At 47.2% G+C, this 20,880-nt stretch overlaps 22 non-coding genes across 22 annotated transcripts; all 22 read right to left on the reverse strand.

Moving 5' to 3' along the window:
• Positions 1 to 532: 532 nt before the first annotated feature.
• On the reverse strand, positions 533 to 695 carry LOC134985779 (U1 spliceosomal RNA). The gene has a single exon (XR_010191936.1). It is a non-coding gene; the product is annotated as a U1 spliceosomal RNA (small nuclear RNA).
• A 152-nt stretch (positions 696 to 847) lies between these two features.
• LOC134985644 (U1 spliceosomal RNA) lies at positions 848 to 1,011 on the reverse strand. Its single transcript, XR_010191816.1, has one exon. It is a non-coding gene; the product is annotated as a U1 spliceosomal RNA (small nuclear RNA).
• Positions 1,012 to 1,685: 674 nt separating this feature from the next.
• Positions 1,686 to 1,848, reverse strand: LOC134985782 (U1 spliceosomal RNA). The gene has a single exon (XR_010191937.1). It is a non-coding gene; the product is annotated as a U1 spliceosomal RNA (small nuclear RNA).
• Positions 1,849 to 1,989: 141 nt separating this feature from the next.
• LOC134985726 (U1 spliceosomal RNA) lies at positions 1,990 to 2,150 on the reverse strand. Its single transcript, XR_010191891.1, has one exon. It is a non-coding gene; the product is annotated as a U1 spliceosomal RNA (small nuclear RNA).
• Positions 2,151 to 2,824: 674 nt separating this feature from the next.
• LOC134985826 (U1 spliceosomal RNA) lies at positions 2,825 to 2,987 on the reverse strand. The gene has a single exon (XR_010191974.1). It is a non-coding gene; the product is annotated as a U1 spliceosomal RNA (small nuclear RNA).
• A 152-nt stretch (positions 2,988 to 3,139) lies between these two features.
• Positions 3,140 to 3,303, reverse strand: LOC134985854 (U1 spliceosomal RNA). Its single transcript, XR_010191997.1, has one exon. It is a non-coding gene; the product is annotated as a U1 spliceosomal RNA (small nuclear RNA).
• Positions 3,304 to 3,965: 662 nt separating this feature from the next.
• LOC134985807 (U1 spliceosomal RNA) lies at positions 3,966 to 4,128 on the reverse strand. The gene has a single exon (XR_010191959.1). It is a non-coding gene; the product is annotated as a U1 spliceosomal RNA (small nuclear RNA).
• A 152-nt stretch (positions 4,129 to 4,280) lies between these two features.
• LOC134985639 (U1 spliceosomal RNA) lies at positions 4,281 to 4,444 on the reverse strand. Its single transcript, XR_010191812.1, has one exon. It is a non-coding gene; the product is annotated as a U1 spliceosomal RNA (small nuclear RNA).
• Positions 4,445 to 5,117: 673 nt separating this feature from the next.
• On the reverse strand, positions 5,118 to 5,280 carry LOC134985818 (U1 spliceosomal RNA). Its single transcript, XR_010191967.1, has one exon. It is a non-coding gene; the product is annotated as a U1 spliceosomal RNA (small nuclear RNA).
• Positions 5,281 to 5,432: 152 nt separating this feature from the next.
• LOC134985645 (U1 spliceosomal RNA) lies at positions 5,433 to 5,596 on the reverse strand. Its single transcript, XR_010191817.1, has one exon. It is a non-coding gene; the product is annotated as a U1 spliceosomal RNA (small nuclear RNA).
• A 674-nt stretch (positions 5,597 to 6,270) lies between these two features.
• On the reverse strand, positions 6,271 to 6,433 carry LOC134985783 (U1 spliceosomal RNA). The gene has a single exon (XR_010191938.1). It is a non-coding gene; the product is annotated as a U1 spliceosomal RNA (small nuclear RNA).
• Positions 6,434 to 6,585: 152 nt separating this feature from the next.
• LOC134985678 (U1 spliceosomal RNA) lies at positions 6,586 to 6,749 on the reverse strand. Its single transcript, XR_010191848.1, has one exon. It is a non-coding gene; the product is annotated as a U1 spliceosomal RNA (small nuclear RNA).
• A 676-nt stretch (positions 6,750 to 7,425) lies between these two features.
• On the reverse strand, positions 7,426 to 7,588 carry LOC134985812 (U1 spliceosomal RNA). Its single transcript, XR_010191963.1, has one exon. It is a non-coding gene; the product is annotated as a U1 spliceosomal RNA (small nuclear RNA).
• A 152-nt stretch (positions 7,589 to 7,740) lies between these two features.
• On the reverse strand, positions 7,741 to 7,904 carry LOC134985640 (U1 spliceosomal RNA). Its single transcript, XR_010191813.1, has one exon. It is a non-coding gene; the product is annotated as a U1 spliceosomal RNA (small nuclear RNA).
• A 673-nt stretch (positions 7,905 to 8,577) lies between these two features.
• Positions 8,578 to 8,740, reverse strand: LOC134985784 (U1 spliceosomal RNA). The gene has a single exon (XR_010191939.1). It is a non-coding gene; the product is annotated as a U1 spliceosomal RNA (small nuclear RNA).
• A 152-nt stretch (positions 8,741 to 8,892) lies between these two features.
• On the reverse strand, positions 8,893 to 9,056 carry LOC134985646 (U1 spliceosomal RNA). Its single transcript, XR_010191818.1, has one exon. It is a non-coding gene; the product is annotated as a U1 spliceosomal RNA (small nuclear RNA).
• Positions 9,057 to 9,731: 675 nt separating this feature from the next.
• On the reverse strand, positions 9,732 to 9,894 carry LOC134985755 (U1 spliceosomal RNA). Its single transcript, XR_010191914.1, has one exon. It is a non-coding gene; the product is annotated as a U1 spliceosomal RNA (small nuclear RNA).
• Positions 9,895 to 10,046: 152 nt separating this feature from the next.
• LOC134985641 (U1 spliceosomal RNA) lies at positions 10,047 to 10,210 on the reverse strand. Its single transcript, XR_010191814.1, has one exon. It is a non-coding gene; the product is annotated as a U1 spliceosomal RNA (small nuclear RNA).
• A 675-nt stretch (positions 10,211 to 10,885) lies between these two features.
• Positions 10,886 to 11,048, reverse strand: LOC134985829 (U1 spliceosomal RNA). Its single transcript, XR_010191977.1, has one exon. It is a non-coding gene; the product is annotated as a U1 spliceosomal RNA (small nuclear RNA).
• A 152-nt stretch (positions 11,049 to 11,200) lies between these two features.
• LOC134985658 (U1 spliceosomal RNA) lies at positions 11,201 to 11,364 on the reverse strand. Its single transcript, XR_010191829.1, has one exon. It is a non-coding gene; the product is annotated as a U1 spliceosomal RNA (small nuclear RNA).
• Positions 11,365 to 12,025: 661 nt separating this feature from the next.
• Positions 12,026 to 12,188, reverse strand: LOC134985809 (U1 spliceosomal RNA). The gene has a single exon (XR_010191960.1). It is a non-coding gene; the product is annotated as a U1 spliceosomal RNA (small nuclear RNA).
• A 152-nt stretch (positions 12,189 to 12,340) lies between these two features.
• On the reverse strand, positions 12,341 to 12,504 carry LOC134985855 (U1 spliceosomal RNA). The gene has a single exon (XR_010191998.1). It is a non-coding gene; the product is annotated as a U1 spliceosomal RNA (small nuclear RNA).
• Between the last annotated feature and the right edge of the window lie 8,376 nt (positions 12,505 to 20,880).

Consider the following 20,880-nt stretch of genomic DNA (forward strand, 5'->3'; position numbering starts at 1 on the left):
GCAGAAGGCTGCCTAATACTGAAGCACCCCCAAACAACAAACCAAATGCAACAACTAGTACAAGCATTCCTGGGGGAAGGTCTGCAGAAGACGGATTTGCATACAGTGATGTCATCCAAGCAGTGGGCCAAAGTTGGCTGGAACCCTCATCTGCATATGAAAAGAGAAAAGGGGTATGCAGGGCATGGCGGCCTTTTGCGGTGCTTGGATGACCCTTAGTTCGCATTAAACACCCCCACCCTCCTTCGGTGTGGGGCTCATGTTGGCAATGCCCCAGCCCCTGAAGCATTCAAGCTGATTTCTTGCAGCAGCTTGGCACTGTAACAGCTCCAGAGCTGCTCTGTAAGGCAAGTAAAAGGGTGTGGGCCCTGCAGCACTTCCTGTAGTTCGCATTGTGCGTTGGAAGGCACAAAGTAAGCAGACAGGAGGAGAAGTCAGGATAGTGCACAAGGGTATAGAAGGGAGGGGCTCAAAAAAAAAAGAAGTGGAAACAGACAGCAAACTAGGCTGGAGAGAGACCTGAGACAAAGAGATCTGAATTATATGAAAGCCGACCAGTGGAAACACAAATTATGCAGTTAAGTGTCCCACATTAGGGGAAATTGCAGGAGCAGCACACCCAGAGTGCAATGGGTGAGCCTTGCCCTAGGAGAAGTACCTTCCTGATCATAGTATCTCACCTGGCAGGTAAGTAGGAGTTGGGCTAGAGCTGGGGAGGGTCACTGCTCGGGCACCCCCCTGTCAAGTGAAGGAGATCCAACTGAGGCAGCACAAGGGAACTCTCGAAAGAAGAACAAGGCTAGAGGAAGATCTGAGACAAAGAAATCTGACTTTTACCAGAGCTGACCAGAGGAAAGCACAAACACAGTCCCCCACTACCACAAATAATGCAGTCAAGTTTCCCACATTTGGGGAAATCACAGGGGTCAGCATACCCAGAATGCAATGAATGAACCTCACCCTGGGAGAACAATCTTCATGACCATGGTATCTCCTATGCAAAATAAGTATGATTTGGGATAGGGCTGGGGAGGGCCGCTGCTCAGGCATATCTCTGTCAAGTAAAGGAGATTCAACTGAGGCAGCACAAGGGAACTCTCATCTGGGGACAACAACTGCAGGGAGAACACTTATTTTCAAATGAACATGGGAGAGCAGAAGGGTGCCTAATACTGAAGCACCTCCAAACAACAAACCAAATGCAACAACTAGTACAAGCATTCCTGGGGGAAGGTCTGCAGAAGACGGATTTGCATACAGTGATGTCATCCAAGCAGTGGGCCAAAGTTGGGTGGAACCCTCATCAGCATATGAAAAGAGAAAAGGGGTATGCAGGGCATGGCGGACTTTTGCGGTGCTTGGATGACCCTTAGTTCGCATTAAACACCCCCACCCTCCTTCGGTGTGGGGCTCATGTTGGCAATGCCCCAGCCCCTGAAGCATTCAAGCTGATTTCTTGCAGCAGCTTGGCACTGTAACAGCTCCAGAGCTGCTCTGTAAGGCAAGTAAAAGGGTGTGGGCCCTGCAGCACTACCTGTAGTTCGCATTGTGCATTGGAAGGCACAAAGTAAGCAGACAGGAGTAGAAGTCAGGATAGTGCACATGGGTATAGAAGGGAGAGGCTCAAAAAAAAAGAAGTGGAAACAGACAGCAAACTAGGCTGGAGAGAGACCTGAGACAAAGAGATCTGAATTATATGAAAGCCGACCAGTGGAAACACAAATTATGCAGTTAAGTGTCCCACATTAGGGGAAATCGCAGGAGCAGCACACCCAGAGTGCAATGGGTGAGCCTTGCCCTGGGAGAAGTACCTTCCTGATCATAGTATCTCACCTGGCAGGTAAGTAGGAGTTGGGCTAGAGCTGGGGAGGGTCACTGCTCGGGCACCCCCCTGTCAAGTGAAGGAGATCCAACTGAGGCAGCACAAGGGAACTCTCGAAAGAAGAACAAGGCTAGAGGAAGATCTGAGACAAAGAAATCTGACTTTTACCAGAGCTGACCAGGTAGTCCCCCACTACCACAAACAATGCAGTCAAGTTTCCCACATTTGGGGAAATCACAGGGGTCAGCATACCCAGAATGCAATGAATGAACCTCACCCTGGGAGAACAATCTTCATGACCATGGTATCTCCTATGCAAAATAAGTATGATTTGGGATAGGGCTGGGGAGGGCCGCTGCTCAGGCATATCTCTGTCAAGTAAAGGAGATTCAACTGAGGCAGCACAAGGGAACTCTCATCTGGGGACAACAACTGCAGGGAGAACACTTATTTTCAAATGAACATGGGAGAGCAGAAGGGTGCCTAATACTGAAGCACCCCCAAACAACAAACCAAATGCAACAACTAGTACAAGCATTCCTGGGGGAAGGTCTGCAGAAGACGGATTTGCATACAGTGATGTCATCCAAGCAGTGGGCCAAAGTTGGCTGAAACCCTCATCTGCATATGAAAAGAGAATAGGGGTATGCAGGGCATGGCGGCCTTTTGCGGCGCTTGGATGACCCTTAGTTCGCATTAAACACCCCCACCCTCCTTCGGTGTGGGGCTCATATTGGCAATGCCCCAGCCCCTGAAGCATTCAAGCTGATTTCTTGCAGCAGCTTGGCACTGTAACAGCTCCAGAGCTGCTCTGTAAGGCAAGTAAAAGGGTGTGGGCCCTGCAGCACTACCTGTAGTTCGCATTGTGCGTTGGAAGGCACAAAGTAAGCAGACAGGAGGAGAAGTCAGGATAGTGCACAAGGGTATAGAAGGGAGGGGCTCAAAAAAAAAGAAGTGGAAACAGACAGCAAACTAGGCTGGAGAGAGACCTGAGACAAAGAGATCTGAATTATATGAAAGCCGACCAGTGGAAACACAAAGTATGCGGTTAAGTGTCCCACATTTGGGGAAATCGCAGGAGCAGCACACCCAGAGTGCAATGGGTGAGCCTTGCCCTGGGAGAAGTACCTTCCTGATCATAGTATCTCACCTGGCAGGTAAGTAGGAGTTGGGCTAGAGCTGGGGAGGGTCGCTGCTCGGGCACCCCCCTGTCAAGTGAAGGAGATCCAACTGAGGCAGCACAAGGGAACTCTCGAAAGAAGAACAAGGCTAGAGGAAGATCTGAGACAAAGAAATCTGACTTTTACCAGAGCTGACCAGAGGAAAGCACAAACACAGTCCCCCACTACCACAAATAATGCAGTCGAGTTTCCCACATTTGGGGAAATCACAGGGGTCAGCATACCCAGAATGCAATGAATGAACCTCACCCTGGGAGAACAATCTTCATGACCATGGTATCTCCTATGCAAAATAAGTATGATTTGGGATAGGGCTGGGGAGGGCCGCTGCTCAGGCATATCTCTGTCAAGTAAAGGAGATTCAACTGAGGCAGCACAAGGGAACTCTCATCTGGGGACAACAACTGCAGGGAGAACACTTATTTTCAAATGAACCCTGGGAGAGCAGAAGGCTGCCTAATACTGAAGCACCCCCAAACAACAAACCAAATGCAACAACTAGTACAAGCATTCCTGGGGGAAGGTCTGCAGAAGACGGATTTGCATACAGTGATGTCATCCAAGCAGTGGGCCAAAGTTGGCTGGAACCCTCATCTGCATATGAAAAGAGAATAGGGGTATGCAGGGCATGGCGGCCTTTTGCGGCGCTTGGATGACCCCTAGTTCGCATTAAACACCTCCACCCTCCTTCGGTGTGGGGCTATGCCCCAGCCCCTGAAACATTCAAGCTGATTTCTTGCAGCAGCTGGGCACTGTAACAGCTCCAGAGCTGCTCTGTAAGGCAAGTTAAAGGGTGTGGGCCCTGCAGCACTACCTGTAGTTTGCATTGTGCGTTGGAAGGCACAAAGTAAGCAGACGGGAGAAGTCAGGATAGTGCGCAAGGGCATAGAAGGGAGCAACTCAAGAAAAGAGAAGTGGAAACAGACAGCAAACTAGGCTGGAGAGAGACCTGAGACAAAGAGATCTGAATTATACGAGAGCCGACCAGGGGAAACACAAATTATGCAGTCAAGTGTCCAACATTTGGGGAAACCGCAGGAGCAGCACACCCAGAGTGCAATGGGTGAGCCTTGCCCTGGGAGAAGCACCTTCATGATCATAGTATCTCACCTGGCAGGTAAGTAGGAGTTGGGCTAGAGCTGGGGAGGGTCGCTGCTCAAGCACCCCCGTGTCAAGTGAAGGAGATCCAACTGAGGCAGCACAAGGGAACTCTCGAAAGAAGAACAAGGCTAGAGGAAGATCTGAGACAAAGAAATCTGACTTTTACCAGAGCTGACCAGAGGAAAACACAAACACAGTCCCCCACTACCACAAATAATGCAGTCGAGTTTCCCACATTTGGGGAAATCACAGGGGTCAGCATACCCAGAATGCAATGAATGAACCTCACCCTGGGAGAACAATCTTCATGACCATGGTATCTCCTATGCAAAATAAGTATGATTGGGATAGGGCTGGGGAGGGCCGCTGCTCAGGCACATCTCTGTCAAGTAAAGGAGATTCAACAGAGGCAGCACAAGGGAACTCTCATCTGGGGACAACAACTGCATGGAGAACACATATTTTCAAATGAACATGGGAGGGCAGAAGGCTGCCTAATACTGAAGCACCCCCAAACAACAAACCAAATGCAACAACTAGTACAAGCATTCCTGGGGGAAGGTCTGCAGAAGACGGATTTGCATACAGTGATGTCATCCAAGCAGTGGGCCAAAGTTGGCTGGAACCCTCATCTGCATATGAAAAGAGAAAAGGGGTATGCAGGGCATGGCGGCCTTTTGCGGTGCTTGGATGACCCTTAGTTCGCATTAAACACCCCCACCCTCCTTCGGTGTGGGGCTCATGTTGGCAATGCCCCAGCCCCTGAAGCATTCAAGCTGATTTCTTGCAGCAGCTTGGCACTGTAACAGCTCCAGAGCTGCTCTGTAAGGCAAGTAAAAGGGTGTGGGCCCTGCAGCACTACCTGTAGTTCGCATTGTGCGTTGGAAGGCACAAAGTAAGCAGACAGGAGGAGAAGTCAGGATAGTGCACAAGGGTATAGAAGGGAGGGGCTCAAAAAAAAAGAAGTGGAAACAGACCGCAAACTAGGCTGGAGATAGACCTGAGACAAAGAGATCTGAATTATATGAAAGCCGACCAGTGGAAACACAAATTATGCAGTTAAGTGTCCCACATTAGGGGAAATTGCAGGAGCAGCACACCCAGAGTGAAATGGGTGAGCCTTGCCCTAGGAGAAGTACCTTCCTGATCATAGTATCTCACCTGGCAGGTAAGTAGGAGTTGGGCTAGAGCTGGGGAGGGTCACTGCTCGGGCACCCCCCTGTCAAGTGAAGGAGATCCAACTGAGGCAGCACAAGGGAACTCTCGAAAGAAGAACAAGGCTAGAGGAAGATCTGAGACAAAGAAATCTGACTTTTACCAGAGCTGACCAGAGGAAAGCACAAACACAGTCCCCCACTACCACAAATAATGCAGTCAAGTTTCCCACATTTGGGGAAATCACAGGGGTCAGCATACCCAGAATGCAATGAATGAACCTCACCCTGGGAGAACAATCTTCATGACCATGGTATCTCCTATGCAAAATAAGTATGATTTGGGATAGGGCTGGGGAGGGCCGCTGCTCAGGCATATCTCTGTCAAGTAAAGGAGATTCAACTGAGGCAGCACAAGGGAACTCTCATCTGGGGACAACAACTGCAGGGAGAACACTTATTTTCAAATGAACATGGGAGAGCAGAAGGGTGCCTAATACTGAAGCACCTCCAAACAACAAACCAAATGCAACAACTAGTACAAGCATTCCTGGGGGAAGGTCTGCAGAAGACGGATTTGCATACAGTGATGTCATCCAAGCAGTGGGCCAAAGTTGGGTGGAACCCTCATCTGCATATGAAAAGAGAAAAGGGGTATGCAGGGCATGGCGGCCTTTTGCGGTGCTTGGATGACCCTTAGTTCGCATTAAACACCCCCACCCTCCTTCGGTGTGGGGCTCATGTTGGCAATGCCCCAGCCCCTGAAGCATTCAAGCTGATTTCTTGCAGCAGCTTGGCACTGTAACAGCTCCAGAGCTGCTCTGTAAGGCAAGTAAAAGGGTGTGGGCCCTGCAGCACTACCTGTAGTTCGCATTGTGCGTTGGAAGGCACAAAGTAAGCAGACAGGAGTAGAAGTCAGGATAGTGCACATGGGTATAGAAGGGAGAGGCTCAAAAAAAAAGAAGTGGAAACAGACAGCAAACTAGGCTGGAGAGAGACCTGAGACAAAGAGATCTGAATTATATGAAAGCCGACCAGTGGAAACACAAATTATGCAGTTAAGTGTCCCACATTAGGGGAAATCGCAGGAGCAGCACACCCAGAGTGCAATGGGTGAGCCTTGCCCTGGGAGAAGTACCTTCCTGATCATAGTATCTCACCTGGCAGGTAAGTAGGAGTTGGGCTAGAGCTGGGGAGGGTCACTGCTCGGGCACCCCCCTGTCAAGTGAAGGAGATCCAACTGAGGCAGCACAAGGGAACTCTCGAAAGAAGAACAAGGCTAGAGGAAGATCTGAGACAAAGAAATCTGACTTTTACCAGAGCTGACCAGAGGAAAGCACAAACACAGTCCCCCACTACCACAAATAATGCAGTCAAGTTTCCAACATTTGGGGAAATCACAGGGGTCAGCATACCCAGAATGCAATGAATGAACCTCACCCTGGGAGAACAATCTTCATGACCATGGTATCTCCTATGCAAAATAAGTATGATTTGGGATAGGGCTGGGGAGGGCCGCTGCTCAGGCATATCTCTGTCAAGTAAAGGAGATTCAACTGAGGCAGCACAAGGGAACTCTCATCTGGGGACAACAACTGCAGGGAGAACACTTATTTTCAAATGAACATGGGAGGGCAGAAGGCTGCCTAATACTGAAGCACCCCCAAACAACAAACCAAATGCAACAACTAGTACAAGCATTCCTGGGGGAAGGTCTGCAGAAGACGGATTTGCATACAGTGATGTCATCCAAGCACTGGGCCAAAGTTGGCTGGAACCCTCATCTGCATATGAAAAGAGAATAGGGGTATGCAGGGCATGGCGGCCTTTTGCGGCGCTTGGATGACCCTTAGTTCGCATTAAACACCCCCACCCTCCTTCGGTGTGGGGCTCATATTGGCAATGCCCCAGCCCCTGAAGCATTCAAGCTGATTTCTTGCAGCAGCTTGGCACTGTAACAGCTCCAGAGCTGCTCTGTAAGGCAAGTAAAAGGGTGTGGGCCCTGCAGCACTGCCTGTAATTTGCATTGTGCATTGGAAGGCCCAAAGTAAGCAGACAGGAGGAGAAGTCAGGATAGTGCACAAGGGTATAGAAGGGAGGGGCTCAAAAAAAAAAAGAAGTGGAAACAGACAGCAAACTAGGCTGGAGAGAGACCTGAGACAAAGAGATCTGAATTATATGAAAGCCGACCAGTGGAAATACAAATTATGCAGTCAAGTTTCCCACATTTGGGGAAATCACAGGGGCAGCACACCCGGAGTGCAATGGGTGAGCCTTGCCGTGGGAGAAGCACCTTCATGATCATAGTATCTCACCTGGCAGGTAAGTAGGAGTTGGGCTAGAGCTGGGGAGGGTCGCTGCTCGGGCACCCCCCTGTCAAGGGAAGGAGATCCAACTGAGGCAGCACAAGGGAACTCTCGAAAGAAGAACAAGGCTAGAGGAAGATCTGAGACAAAGAAATCTGACTTTTACCAGAGCTGACCAGAGGAAAACACAAACACAGTCCCCCACTACCACAAATAATGCAGTCGAGTTTCCCACATTTGGGGAAATCACAGGGGTCAGCATACCCAGAATGCAATGAATGAACCTCACCCTGGGAGAACAATCTTCATGACCATGGTATCTCCTATGCAAAATAAGTATGATTGGGATAAGGCTGGGGAGGGCCGCTGCTCAGGCACATCTCTGTCAAGTAAAGGAGATTCAACAGAGGCAGCACAAGGGAACTCTCATCTGGGGACAACAACTGCAGGGAGAACACATATTTTCAAATGAACATGGGAGGGCAGAAGGCTGCCTAATACTGAAGCACCCCCAAACAACAAACCAAATGCAACAACTAGTACAAGCATTCCTGGGGGAAGGTCTGCAGAAGACGGATTTGCATACAGTGATGTCATCCAAGCAGTGGGCCAAAGTTGGCTGGAACCCTCATCTGCATATGAAAAGAGAAAAGGGGTATGCAGGGCATGGCGGCCTTTTGCGGTGCTTGGATGACCCTTAGTTCGCATTAAACACCCCCACCCTCCTTCGGTGTGGGGCTCATGTTGGCAATGCCCCAGCCCCTGAAGCATTCAAGCTGATTTCTTGCAGCAGCTTGGCACTGTAACAGCTCCAGAGCTGCTCTGTAAGGCAAGTAAAAGGGTGTGGGCCCTGCAGCACTACCTGTAGTTCGCATTGTGCGTTGGAAGGCACAAAGTAAGCAGACAGGAGTAGAAGTCAGGATAGTGCACATGGGTATAGAAGGGAGAGGCTCAAAAAAAAAGAAGTGGAAACAGACAGCAAACTAGGCTGGAGAGAGACCTGAGACAAAGAGATCTGAATTATATGAAAGCCGACCAGTGGAAACACAAATTATGCAGTTAAGTGTCCCACATTAGGGGAAATCGCAGGAGCAGCACACCCAGAGTGCAATGGGTGAGCCTTGCCCTGGGAGAAGTACCTTCCTGATCATAGTATCTCACCTGGCAGGTAAGTAGGAGTTGGGCTAGAGCTGGGGAGGGTCACTGCTCGGGCACCCCCCTGTCAAGTGAAGGAGATCCAACTGAGGCAGCACAAGGGAACTCTCGAAAGAAGAACAAGGCTAGAGGAAGATCTGAGACAAAGAAATCTGACTTTTACCAGAGCTGACCAGAGGAAAGCACAAACACAGTCCCCCACTACCACAAATAATGCAGTCAAGTTTCCCACATTTGGGGAAATCACAGGGGTCAGCATACCCAGAATGCAATGAATGAACCTCACCCTGGGAGAACAATCTTCATGACCATGGTATCTCCTATGCAAAATAAGTATGATTTGGGATAGGGCTGGGGAGGGCCGCTGCTCAGGCATATCTCTGTCAAGTAAAGGAGATTCAACTGAGGCAGCACAAGGGAACTCTCATCTGGGGACAACAACTGCAGGGAGAACACTTATTTTCAAATGAACATGGGAGAGCAGAAGGGTGCCTAATACTGAAGCACCCCCAAACAACAAACCAAATGCAACAACTAGTACAAGCATTCCTGGGGGAAGGTCTGCAGAAGACGGATTTGCATACAGTGATGTCATCCAAGCAGTGGGCCAAAGTTGGCTGAAACCCTCATCTGCATATGAAAAGAGAATAGGGGTATGCAGGGCATGGCGGCCTTTTGCGGCGCTTGGATGACCCTTAGTTCGCATTAAACACCCCCACCCTCCTTCGGTGTGGGGCTCATATTGGCAATGCCCCAGCCCCTGAAGCATTCAAGCTGATTTCTTGCAGCAGCTTGGCACTGTAACAGCTCCAGAGCTGCTCTGTAAGGCAAGTAAAAGGGTGTGGGCCCTGCAGCACTGCCTGTAATTTGCATTGTGCATTGGAAGGCCCAAAGTAAGCAGACAGGAGGAGAAGTCAGGATAGCGCACAAGGGTATAGAAGGGAGGGGCTAAAAAAAAAAAGAAGTGGAAACAGACAGCAAACTAGGCTGGAGAGAGACCTGAGACAAAGAGATCTGAATTATATGAAAGCCGACCAGTGGAAATACAAATTATGCAGTCAAGTTTCCCACATTTGGGGAAATCACAGGGACAGCACACCCAGAGTGCAATGGGTGAGCCTTGCCCTGGGAGAAGCACCTTCATGATCATAGTATCTCACCTGGCAGGTAAGTAGGAGTTGGGCTAGAGCTGGGGAGGGTCGCTGCTCAAGCACCCCCCTGTCAAGTGAAGGAGATCCAACTGAGGCAGCACAAGGGAACTCTCGAAAGAAGAACAAGGCTAGAGGAAGATCTGAGACAAAGAAATCTGACTTTTACCAGAGCTGACCAGAGGAAAACACAAACACAGTCCCCCACTACCACAAATAATGCAGTCGAGTTTCCCACATTTGGGGAAATCACAGGGGTCAGCATACCCAGAATGCAATGAATGAACCTCACCCTGGGAGAACAATCTTCATGACCATGGTATCTCCTATGCAAAATAAGTATGATTTGGGATAGGGCTGGGGAGGGCCGCTGCTCAGGCACATCTCTGTCAAGTAAAGGCGATTCAACAGAGGCAGCACAAGGGAACTCTCATCTGGGGACAACAACTGCAGGGAGAACACATATTTTCAAATGAACATGGGAGGGCAGAAGGCTGCCTAATACTGAAGCACCCCCAAACAACAAACCAAATGCAACAACTAGTACAAGCATTCCTGGGGGAAGGTCTGCAGAAGACGGATTTGCATACAGTGATGTCATCCAAGCAGTGGGCCAAAGTTGGCTGGAACCCTCATCTGCATATGAAAAGAGAAAAGGGGTATGCAGGGCATGGCGGCCTTTTGCGGTGCTTGGATGACCCTTAGTTCGCATTAAACACCCCCACCCTGCTTCGGTGTGGGGCTCATGTTGGCAATGCCCCAGCCCCTGAAGCATTCAAGCTGATTTCTTGCAGCAGCTTGGCACTGTAACAGCTCCAGAGCTGCTCTGTAAGGCAAGTAAAAGGGTGTGGGCCCTGCAGCACTACCTGTAGTTCGCATTGTGCGTTGGAAGGCACAAAGTAAGCAGACAGGAGGAGAAGTCAGGATAGTGCACAAGGGTATAGAAGGGAGGGGCTCAAAAAAAAAAGAAGTGGAAACAGACAGCAAACTAGGCTGGAGAGAGACCTGAGACAAAGAGATCTGAATTATATGAAAGCCGACCAGTGGAAACACAAAGTATGCGGTTAAGTGTCCCACATTTGGGGAAATCGCAGGAGCAGCACACCCAGAGTGCACTGGGTGAGCCTTGCCCTGGGAGAAGTACCTTCCTGATCATAGTATCTCACCTGGCAGGTAAGTAGGAGTTGGGCTAGAGCTGGGGAGGGTCGCTGCTCGGGCACCCCCCTGTCAAGTGAAGGAGATCCAACTGAGGCAGCACAAGGGAACTCTCGAAAGAAGAACAAGGCTAGAGGAAGATCTGAGACAAAGAAATCTGACTTTTACCAGAGCTGACCAGAGGAAAGCACAAACACAGTCCCCCACTACCACAAATAATGCAGTCGAGTTTCCAACATTTGGGGAAATCACAGGGGTCAGCATACCCAGAATGCAATGAATGAACCTCACCCTGGGAGAACAATCTTCATGACCATGGTATCTCCTATGCAAAATAAGTATGATTTGGGATAGGGCTGGGGAGGGCCGCTGCTCAGGCATATCTCTGTCAAGTAAAGGAGATTCAACTGAGGCAGCACAAGGGAACTCTCATCTGGGGACAACAACTGCAGGGAGAACACTTATTTTCAAATGAACATGGGAGAGCAGAAGGCTGCCTAATACTGAAGCACCCCCAAACAACAAACCAAATGCAACAACTAGTACAAGCATTCCTGGGGGAAGGTCTGCAGAAGACGGATTTGCATACAGTGATGTCATCCAAGCAGTGGGCCAAAGTTGGCTGGAACCCTCATCTGCATATGAAAAGAGAATAGGGGTATGCAGGGCATGGCGGCCTTTTGCGGCGCTTGGATGACCCCTAGTTCGCATTAAACACCTCCACCCTCCTTCGGTGTGGGGCTATGCCCCAGCCCCTGAAACATTCAAGCTGATTTCTTGCAGCAGCTGGGCACTGTAACAGCTCCAGAGCTGCTCTGTAAGGCAAGTTAAAGGGTGTGGGCCCTGCAGCACTACCTGTAGCTTGCATTGTGCGTTGGAAGGCACAAAGTAAGCAGACGGGAGAAGTCAGGATAGTGCGCAAGGGCATAGAAGGGAGCAAGTCAAGAAAAGAGAAGTGGAAACAGACAGCAAACTAGGCTGGAGAGAGACCTGAGACAAAGAGATCTGAATTATACGAGAGCCGACCAGGGGAAACACAAATTATGCAGTCAAGTGTCCAACATTTGGGGAAACCGCAGGAGCAGCACACCCAGAGTGCAATGGGTGAGCCTTGCCCTGGGAGAAGCACCTTCATGATCATAGTATCTCACCTGGCAGGTAAGTAGGAGTTGGGCTAGAGCTGGGGAGGGTCGCTGCTCAGGCACCCCCCTGTCAAGTGAAGGATATCCAACTGAGGCAGCACATGGAAACTCTCGAAAGAAGAACAAGGCTAGAGGAAGATCTGAGACAAATAAATCTGACTTTTACCAGAGCTGACCAGAGGAAAGCACAAACACAGTCCCCCACTACCACAAATAATGCAGTCGAGTTTCCCACATTTGGGGAAATCACAGGGGTCAGCATACCCAGAATGCAATGAATGAACCTCACCCTGGGAGAACAATCTTCATGACCATGGTATCTCCTATGCAAAATAAGTATGATTTGGGATAGGGCTGGGGAGGGCCGCTGCTCAGGCACATCTCTGTCAAGAATTTATAAAGTCTATACATATATATAACCAAATGTCAATATATATATATAGAACCCAGCGCTCCTATCAAAACTTATCTATTTCACCAATTTGTTGCTTATTTAATCTTTATACATCTATTAATTTTCACCTTATATTATAAAATGCTGCTCCCATAGGTAGTACTGTTCTACCAATAATAAACCAAATTTTAAAGATAATCACATTTGTTATAAAGGGAGCGCAAAAAATAAAATATACAAGCTCTTTATTTAAAAAATATATATATAGACAGAAGAAACCCACATTCAATAAAATACAATGGAGTCAACATATATAGGCACCACTATCCATATCTAAATGTAATCAGGATCTATTTCATATTGCCCTTGATGACAACGGAATGTTTATTAAAGTGTCCAAAAAATCCTCCTGGATACAGCTGTTGTAATTTATTCGTTACTTTCCAATTGTAATTGATACATTAAATTCCTTCTTGTGGATGAACAGCAACAGTTGTAACCAACGCCTCTTATTTACTGCAGTTAAAGTTCATATGTAACTCACGTGAGTAATGAAAGAAAACAGGGGGAGAGCGCTGTGATGGTTGGTGAAACACAGCGGTATGCTACGACCCCCGTTAACCGTGGCTGGATCATATTGGCACTCGCGGTCGGGATATTTCTCCCTGCCGTGGGGTAGAGACCTCCATTTGCTCGGTCTCAAATTGCTTTTTCCCCTTCACCGCTGTCTTTACATCAGACGTCCGCCGTGATGTAGCTCGTTCATGAATGGGCTTATATCTCAGCAATCAGAGTGTCCTGTAATCACCTTTCTTACGCGTTTCTCCGCTGTTATCTAAGAGCGGTTTCGTCAGAGGATACATCAGCAACCTAGCAGGCTCTTTTTAAAATGCACCGGACCAATAGCATTACTAATTAGTTGATTGGATACATACATGTACTAATTGGATGCATACATGTAATGACTCACATATGGAACAACTTTCTAATTGCAATTGCACATATAAAGGCATTTCATAATATAAAAATAAGCAACATGGTGATTAAAAATAATAATAAAATAAGCAACAAGGTGGTTTAAAAAATAACAGAAAATATATAATCTATATACAGATTAACCTATAATCTTTCAATCAATACCTCATATCTATAATCACATATACATAATTCAGAGACTCAGCACTAAGGATCCCCATTTACTTATATAAAACTGTCAAAGTCAGAAAAATATCACTATGCACACTGCCATATCTGCACCTCATGCGAGCTCCCGCTGCGCGTGCAAGAGCTCTCCCGTGCGTGCGCATACTCGCAGTCGCGTGCACCCGCAGGCGCACGATATGCGGATTTACGGTAGAGTTTGTATGCGTCTAGCGGGCGACTCAATCGATATATATTTTAACCATATAATGTATTTTGTAGATTATGGTCCCTTTGATAGAATCTGAAAGTTTAGTTAATATAGCATGTTCATGGACAGAGAGATCCCTCTTTGTTTGATACGAAGGGTCAGACATGAGTCATACAGTGGTGTTTAGTATCCATCGGAAGAGTATTTAATTAGCAATATTCCGGTGTTGGTTTGAAGCAGATTAATCGCTCGTGCGAATAGTTATGGACATAAGAAGTTTATGTACTTTTACTATTATTTGCACTTACTTATCCATGCGGCGGGAAACCTAGTTTCCCACCCACCTGAGCAGTTGGAAATAGTCACAGCCCACCTGTATGAATCAACCTATAACCTTTTGTTATAATGCGAAGACGAATTCCTGTGTCCAATGAACAATGAGATTGTAGGGACCATTGAATTGTATTGTGTGTGTGGGGCATAAATAGACAAGCCGATCATATCCAGCTCTCACTCTTCAACGGTTCTCATTGCTGATAATCGGGAGCTGGATATCCAGAGGCGCATGCGATCGTTCCCCTTGGGCGTAAGTTTTTCTCCGCAATCATATTGTCTTTATTGGTATTGTGGGCCATATCTCTCTCTCTCCTCTCCTCTCCTCTTTCTCTCATTTTTTTTCCTTAAACGTACTTGTATTGTATTGTATTTCCTGTGTAGTTATCTGGTTAGTTAGTCTATGTTATATTGGTAGTGTATGACTTGTATTGTATTATTCTTTTGCAAGTATAACATTCATATAAGGCGTTAGACCCTAAGCCCGGCATTTGTGTATTTCTTATGGTGTTAAGTATTCTCAGGTCTGTCGGAGACGCTCGAACAGCTTTAAGTTAATAAGGTTACATTGTGTTGCATCTACACCCCACCATTACACTAAGGTTTTTCCTGTATAATACATTGTTCATGGTTTACATGTAAAGGTTTAACATTGTGAGCGTCTGCGCCGCTGGTGATCTCCTCGTGGTCCCGAGCGTACGCTACGCTAAGCGATTGTTACGCAACGTGCGTACCCTTACGGTACTCCAGACGTCAATAGCGTACAGTGTTCTTAGGCCTCTTAAAGGGTTTTAAGTAAGATAAATATTTAGCTTTATCAATTGGCGGCTCGTCCGTCCTTCACATATCTGCACTAGGTAATTTCAGCAGACATTATCCATCAGCAAAGGGCGGGAGGTCATATTCCTCGTAGTGCTGTCTGGATAAGCGTCTGCTTCGCTTAGTAAAGAGTGCTGAGGGAATCCGGAACCGGAGGTAAGAACAACACGCTAGTGTCTTTTAAAACTGTTTATTTCTGTCTTGCGTACGCACGCACATATCTGCATTTCTTTTCATTTTCGTGTATTTTCATATATCACTCTTCTGTTTGCCATTTTATAATTGATAAACGTGCTAAGAGAGATTTGCCGCTATTTCATAGTTAAAGAGTAAAAGTAATACATTAAGGTGTAAATTGAAAAGCACGCACGCAGCTCTACCTAAAGATACAAGGAGAGATTGGTGTGGTGTTCGGTAGATGATCGAGGATCATCTACATTGATAAACGTGTAAAATTGTGTTACGGTGGATATTTGCTTTGTGTACACGTGTCTCTAACAAAGGGTGAGACTCGCGTACGCAACTCAAAGGCCGACGCACGCAGCGTATATTACGCAACGGAGCGTCCGGGTACGCCCACGTAACTCAAATCACACGCTAGTGTTATTGTAACAGGCGAAAAGGTGGCAACGCGATAAATAGCGCAAATCTATTTTAGTGTCCGAAATTTAGATTAACAGATCCTTCTCCAAATTTACAACACATCTGGTCTAAAGGAAAGAAAATTTCTGCGCAGAAATAGAAATAGAAACAAAAGTGTACATGTGGTGAGTGAGTGTTTGCATATATAAGTTTATACAATTTTTTGAGGTTGAACCACAAGAAGTCGAGTTCTCGCAGGGTACATACATGTAAGTGACGTGCATGGTGGCAAGGGAGGCATCCTTTGTTAAACATAAAATCTGAGCATTAGAGTATAGCAGACCAGGAGGTCTATTGTAGCACAGACCAGGAGGTCCGGAATTGACCAGGAGGTCCAGGTACAGCAGACAAGGAAGTCCGCTATAAATAGAGAAAAGAGCACAACCAAGGGGGTTGGTGCAGAACCCATATAGGCCATTAAAGCTCATGCTGAAGGAATTCGCAGCCGCAATTTTCGATTCCACTGGTCGCTCTGCACATAAGATTAGTTGCTTATGTGCAGACTGATTGTACCGCACGTAATTGTGTGCATTAGTTAATCTGACCAGTACCATTTGTGTACGAAACGGGTCATAAACACTATTTGTACATTCTGACGTGATTTGTGTAATTTTTTATTTTCTGAAGGGAAGTTCGCTGGTCACTCAGGAATTATCCAACAACCAACAGTTACTGGAAAGGGTTAATGCTCTGCGGATCACACTCACATGTTCCAGTAAACGAAGGTTCATAGGGGCCCTGGGTCGAGTACGCCAGCACTAGGGCAGTGTGTAGGTCGTATTGGTCGGCGTGGGCGAGTGAGTGGGGTACTCGGTAAACCGCCACCGTCAGCCTATCTTGAACATTTTGGTTTTTGTAAGGGTTCGCTGAAGACCCTGATTGAAGGTCAGAGGTGGTGAAAGCAACACCTACAGGTATGGGGGCCAATTGTTCAGGTAGGGGGCGATCAACCTCGGTTCGGGTTGATTCAGTAAACCGACCAATCGGGTCGGCAAGGTACGTAATGTGTGAAAAATACGGTTCACACACAGAGGTTTTATGTGATGAATGGGAGAGAATGACGGTACATGACGGGGAGAAGTTCCCAAGAGTAGGCAGCTTTAGCCCAGAAGTGTTACAAAATCTAAGGAGGAGGATATGTCTCATTAAATCAACAAAGAGACGGATTAAACATTATGATTATTTGCAGTTATGGCAACAGGAGGGTGAAATACAGAGAGTATTGGCTCAGGCGGCGGGATCTAACCCTATCAGGAAACTGATAGCCACGGCACCGCCGCCACCATACATATCAGGAGAGAAATCGGTTGCGGAGAATGACGCATTAGGGTGTAACAAACAAACACTTAGCAACTGTGTAAATGTTAATAAGTTAACCAATGCAAGTATTAACCCGTGCAAGTTGTACCCTGTTTTGAACTTTCCCCAGGAGTGTGATCAAGAGGACGAATCGGCAACAATATCGGCGCTCTCTCTAGCAGCCACCATATCAGAAACAACAGTAGGCACGGCCCAACCCTTAAGATTAGTAACAAAGGCCCCTAGCGGAGGGACAGGTGAGGTCGTATCAACAGGTAAGTAAGGCACCATACACTATGCTGAAACCATTTCACCACAGGCTGTAGAATCTACACAGAATGATGTTATTAAACTTGCTCCCGTTAGGGTAATAGCAGTTCCAAATGGGAAAACGGACACTACAGGAGTCACTCCTATCAGGAACATTGCCATGTACAGCCCGTTTTCCCGAATGGAATTAAGAACCATAGTGTCTGAATTCCCTGACCCTAGGAAAGACTTAGTTGCTAGCCAGAAATACATCAGAGACCTAGGGAACACTTTAGAGCCCAATAACAAAGACTGGCAGGTATTGCTGAGGGCTTGTTTACCCTCCAATGTCGACTCGGCTCAATTTTTAGCTGACTGTGGATTGGATCAGGATGTACCTCTTACAGATGTGTACAACAAAGACAATGTAAAAAGGATAAGTTTACAGTTAAAGGAGTATTTTCCAGCTGTAGTTAAATGGAACAAGATTTTCTCCATTAAACAAAAGGAGTCAGAAACAGCTGCAGAGTATTTTCACAGGGCATTACTAGATATGGCAAAATACACAGGCATAGAGGACATTAAAACAAACATATAAACCATCGAGAAGTAGCAGTATCTGTACTAATGGATGGTTTAAAAGAGGCATTAAAGACAAGGGTACAGACCACGCAACCATGTTGGCGAGGTCTGTCGGTGGCTACTTTGAGAGAGGCAGCTGTGGATCACGATCGGAATATCACCAGACACAGGGAATTACAAGGTGATAAGTTAATGGCCGTAAGTATACAGTCCCTGACCACAAGGCAGCCTTTGTATAAATCACCAAACCCTGTGGGTAAGTCGAATGTGGTAACCTGTTATTTCTGTCATAGAGAGGGACACTTTGCACGAGACTGTAAATCGAGAAACATACAAAATCCTTATCAACCCCCTAGACAACGACACGACACACGACATTGGGAGCAGGGTCCGCAGAAACTGAGTTATGAGCCACATGCAGGGGAAACAAAAAGATACCCCCCGAACAGAGACTGGCAAGCCTCTGGCAGTTCCCAGTTAACCCCTTCACAAGTAGTTGCTGCCAGCGGGATTCAGGGAGGTCACCATACCCAATAGGGGTGTGGCCATACCTGTAATCTGCAGCCAGTAAAATTGATTGCAAGTCTTGGTAGTGAACCCGAAATTGCAATTGATGTAGCTGGTAAAACATTAAACTTTCTTGTAGATACGGGGGCGGCCAAATCAGTGATAAATTCGACAGTTGGCATGAGAACCACTGGTAAGACAATTCCAGCCATGGGAGTAACGGGAGTAGTCCAGCCTTTACATACCAAGCATTCCTTTTTGCTGGCTGCATCGGCACCGACAAATCTCTTGGGAAGAGACTTATTGTGTAAAATGGGGTGCGTCATTTATTGTACTCCTGAAGGTGTATTCTTGGACATACCTGAGAATCACGCTCAGGAAGTGCGAGACATGTTAGACTCCCCATCAAAATTAATGTCACATACCATTATGACAAATAGGACTCCATCCCAAGTAGAAGAAATGACATCCCAGATACCAGAGTCACTGTGGACTAAAGACGGACAAGACACTGGATTGATGGCAAACGTAGCTCCAGTAGTTGTGCAAGTAAAAGATGGTAGGATAGCTCCAAAAATCCCACAATACCCTCTGAAGCCAGAGGTGGAGTTAGGAGTATACCCAGTAATAGAGCGCTTGCTACAACAGGGCATCCTGGTAAGAACATCCAGCACAGCCAATAGTCCCATCTTCCCTGTGAAAAAGAGTGGGGGGAGGGGTTACCGGCTAGTGCAGGATTTAAGGGGGATTAACAAAATAGTTGAGAGTCAGTTCCCCGTAGTGCCAAATCCAGCTGTCATCCTTATGCAAATCCCTCCCACTGCGAAATTTTTCACTGTTATTGACCTCTGCTCCGCTTTCTTTTCGGTACCTCTGCACCCTGACAGCCAATATTTGTTTGCATTTACATACAGAGGAGTCCAATACACATGGACTCGATTACCACAAGGTTTCATAGACAGTCCAAGTATATTTTCCCAGGCTTTGCATGATTGTTTACAGTCTTTCCAACCAGAGAGTGGATCAATATTGATACAGTACGTGGATGATTTACTACTGTGTTCAGATTCATTGGAAGCATCCCTGAAGGATACGAAACAGCTCCTGTTTCATCTTTCAGACACAGGACACAAGGTTTCCAAAGACAAGTTGCAATTATGCCAAACTAAAGTAAAATATTTGGGACACTGTCTAACACAAGGACTGAGACACCTGACCGCTGATAGAATTCAAGCAATTACAGACATGACTCTGACTCAAACCCAGCAACAGATCAGAACGTTTTTAGGAATGTGTGGGTATTGCCGTAACTGGATCCCAGGATTTTCCATTCTAGCATTACCTTTGCAGGAGATGGTCTCCTCAAACAAGCCTGATCGGATTTCGCACACAGACGAGTCCGAGATGGCATTTGAGAGACTTAAACAGTGCCTAACGCAGGCACCAGCATTAGGTATGCCAGACTATGGGAAACCCTTTGAGCTGTACGGAACAGAAAGTGCTGGTTGCGCAGCAGGCGTCCTAACCCAAAAGCACGGTGATGCCAGCAGGCCGGTAGCATACTACAGCGCTCAGCTAGATACGGTAGCGCGATCCCTCCCCACATGCTTGCGAAGCGTTGCTGCGATAGCATTGCTAGTAACGAAAAGCGAAGATGTAGTGCTAGGTCACAACCTCACAATTCATACACCACATGCAGTGTCTGCCTTGCTAAATTCTGCCCAAACCAGACACGTCTCATCAGCGCGGTTTACAAGATGGGAATTGGCACTAATGGCCCCCGTAAACATCACCATAAGGAGATGCAGTGCATTAAATCCTGCAACATATCTCCCAGGTGTGCCTGGACAGGCACAAAGGGTGGAGGATGAGAGTGGTGGGGAAGGAGAATTTAATACAAAGGAGGACACACATGATTGTATGGAATATTTGACCCAAAATTTTACCGCAAGGCCTGACATCAGTGACAACCCACTGGAAGATGTAGATCTTACCTTCTACACGGATGGTAGTTGTCACAGACAGTCGGACTCTGGAGACTTGTGTACTGGATACGCAGTCGTAGATGATCAAGGCACCATAGAAGCAGAACCGCTAGGCCCACCTCACTCAGCCCAGGTTGCTGAACTGGTCGCCCTAACCAGAGCATGTGAATTGGCTAAGGGCAAATCAGCCAATATCTACACCGACTCTAGATACGCATTCGGGGTAGTCCATGATTTCGGAGCCCTATGGCGCCTCAGAAATTTCATGACGGCAGCTGGTACACCGGTAGCGCATGCAGCTCACATCAAAAGGCTTCTAGCAGCGATACAGGAACCCGACAGAGTGGCTGTTATCAAGTGTAAAGCACACACATATAGCCAGGACCCAGTATCACTTGGTAACAGCCGAGCAGACGAAGCTGCTAAGTTAGCAGCTGGTACCCCCAGACAGACAGACACCACACAACTGATGGTATTTAATACCATCAACACACAGAAGTTGTGTGAGATGCAAAATTTGTGTTCCACACAGGAAAAGGCAGTCTGGAAGGCAAA

The sequence above is a fragment of the Pseudophryne corroboree genome (genome assembly GCF_028390025.1).
Source record: "Pseudophryne corroboree isolate aPseCor3 chromosome 7 unlocalized genomic scaffold, aPseCor3.hap2 SUPER_7_unloc_1, whole genome shotgun sequence".
In the NCBI taxonomy this organism is placed as follows: domain Eukaryota; kingdom Metazoa; phylum Chordata; class Amphibia; order Anura; family Myobatrachidae; genus Pseudophryne; species Pseudophryne corroboree.